The following is a 2,977-nucleotide window of genomic DNA, read 5'->3' as shown; positions in this document are numbered from 1 at the left end:
TAGATGAGTGATAATTAGGCCTCTGTCCTTTCCCCTGGTTTGAAAGTATGCTCAAATGTCAAGCAATCTGCAACGTTGTATGTAAGCTATCGGCTGTGTATATAAAACCTAAATATGGCCCACCTTGTAATTGTCTGGGAATGTACATAAGTTGAGAAATGCAAACTATTGCTACAGTGTGAATTTTTTGAAGTTACTCTGATCCTGCATTTTACCTGAGTGTATGTTGCAAACAGTTATGCTTTACTAGTATAAAAGGGTAACTGCCCTCTCTCCTCCCAAAATGTGTAAAAAGGCAGTATTAATATGAGGAAAATACAAAATAATAATCCCTGTGGTTTTCAGGCTGTGATCCTGTGAACCCCTGAAAGCTCTGTACATGGAAGGCAATGTAGTATGTATTTTTTTATGAGCTCCCTTTCTTCAGAAAGCCGAGGATGATGTACATCAAGTAATGGCAGATAAGCTTTCTCACGTGCCCTGGGCTCCTGCTGGGAGAAAGGGCGAGATATAAATAAAATAATAATGAAAAGAAGGGGAGCTCAGTGGGAGCATCTGCTTTGCATGCAAATGGACCCAGGTTCACTCTCTGGCATCTCCAAGGAGAACAAGATGGGGAATCTGTGGCCCTCCAGATGTTGCTGGACTGCAAGTCCCATACTCTGACCACTGGCTGTGCTGGCTGAAGCTGATGGGAGTTGAGAGTCCAGCAACAACTGGAGGGCACCTTGCCTGGTCTAGTCCACCATTCTGTACCTACTGATGGTCAGCCTAATGCTTCAAGGAAACTCACAAACTGGGGATGAAGATCACAATCATTGCCTGTTGCTTATTTCCAGAGATAATACTGCTTCTGCACATAGAGGTTCCATGTTGCTGGGAAAGTTCAGGAGGCAGGAGGAAACTGCAGTAGCTGCATGGGCAGCTCCCTCCTAGGACAGTATTGTCTACCCTTGACTGGCAGCTGGGGGAGGAGGGCTGTTCAGGGTCTCCAGCAAAGTTCTTGGCCATCACTTGCTGTCTGAGGTCCTTTCAGTTCTCAGGGTGTGGGAATTTGTGGTCTTCCAGATGTTGCTGGACTGCAGCTTCCATTGTTTCTTACCATTGGCCATGCTGACTGGGGCTGCTGAGAGCTGTAGTTCAGCAACATCTGGAAGACAACTTGCTCCCCATCCCATAAGTATGTGGTCATGTTCCATTACTAAGAAGGTTGCTGCTGTCCCCTCACTGATCAAGGTGCTTTTCCTAAGGCACCAGGTTTGTCTTATTGCAGAGAGAAGTGATCGTCCTCTCCCTGTGCAGCATTCCATACACCCGCACCCTTATTCACAAACTCAAAGCTATCGACGTGGTGGCGTCATGTGTATGTGAAAAAACGTTGCAGAAGGGGGAGAGAGATTTCCTTGGCGTGTTCTTTTTAGTGGGAGTGAACTTAATGTCCTGAAGTCAACTCATATTTCAGATGCACTGGTTTTTCTCTCCTGCCTTTTTGAGCAGGTGTCTTTTGAATTGCGCTGCTGTTTTGGAGGAATGTGAGCGTGGCTAGATGCTTAAAACTAGGGCTTCATTCTCATTTTAGAACTACCAAGGCTTCCTGCCACAGAACAAATTTGTAATCTGTTTATTTAGGGCTACGAGGGTCTAACTGACTATTGGATTTTAAAACTTTAGTTAAAATGGTGCCCTGATTAACTGGCCAGCAGATTTTTTTGGAAGATGGTGCTCACACATGCTTGTTATATCAAAGCAGCCACTTTGTCTCAGAATGATTGTTAGCTGATCTGTTTGTATAAATATGCCCAACTCATTCGATGAACAAGGAATTTTCTAATTCCTAGTTTTATTCTGTTCTTTTTTTCTATCCTGGCATTCAGTTTCAATCAATTCTTTGTCTTGTTGGCTGCAGAACTAGTTGCAGAGAGGTAGATTAGGCTAACAGCCCATCTTATGAAACAGGAAGCTTCAGGGGAAATTGATTCTTTTAAGTCTTCTTTTGTCACCAAAGGTTAAAGTCACACTGTCGTTAAACATACAGCTGGTGCTGTGGCCTATCTTAACCTGACACCAGCGGGGGTCAGTTCTATTGTTAGCATTTGGAACTTGTTCCTGTCTGACGTAGCAAAGTGAGCAGACCACATTCCACCTGTGTTTATATTTGGATCGCATTTTTAACACTTTCGTTTCAGAGTGTCTGGCTTGCTCTGTCTCCCCTCAGTCTTTCAACTTAGTGATTTGTGTTTGGACTACAAAGCGAGCTGCTTTGCATATGGTGGTCTGAATGAGACTCGCGTGAATTGAGCTGTGAAAGGGTTTAACAAGCTTCCCATCTACAGCTTGACCAAGAATTTGGTATTTTTTACTCTTGAGCATTTGGGGCTGTGGTACAGTAGCGCGTATGCCAGCAGGAATACCTGGTGGGTTGCAGGGGGATGGGGAGGACTCTGTAGAAGAGCTGCTCCCCAGTAGCCCTCTTTTCCACCACTACTTTTCAGGGTTCAAGGGCAGAACAAGCAGCCACATCTCTAGAGATGTAAGTGTAGAAGAGGAAGCCCCACCAATGTCCCCAAAGACACTGAAAACATCTGACCCCTAAGCTAGCCTTTGCCAGCCTGGTGCCTTCCAGAAGTTTTGAACTACAATTCCCATCAGCCCCAGTGAGGACGTCTATGTTGACTAGGGCTGATGAAAATGGAAGTCCATATTGTCAGGTTGGCAAAAGCTCTCCTAAGCCAATTTCATGGGAAGAGGCTATTTCTCTCCATTGCCATTGCTGCTGGCCTGGTGTTGCAGCAACACCACCAAGAGAGTTTGGGGGTGGGAAGGACTTAATACATCACTGTCAGGGCTGGCACTAGCCCCCCCATGTGTGTGCATGCATGCATGCACACACTTACATAAGCCCAGTTGTGCGACCTCATGTATCAGTGCGCATACCTGCCATCACCCAAGATGGTGGCAGAGGTGTGTTGATCTTGAG

Source organism: Rhineura floridana, chromosome 14 (assembly GCF_030035675.1).
Source record: "Rhineura floridana isolate rRhiFlo1 chromosome 14, rRhiFlo1.hap2, whole genome shotgun sequence".
In the NCBI taxonomy this organism is placed as follows: Eukaryota; Metazoa; Chordata; class Lepidosauria; order Squamata; family Rhineuridae; genus Rhineura; species Rhineura floridana.
The sequence above is the reverse complement of the archived record's forward strand: the minus strand, read 5'-3'. Positions refer to the sequence as shown.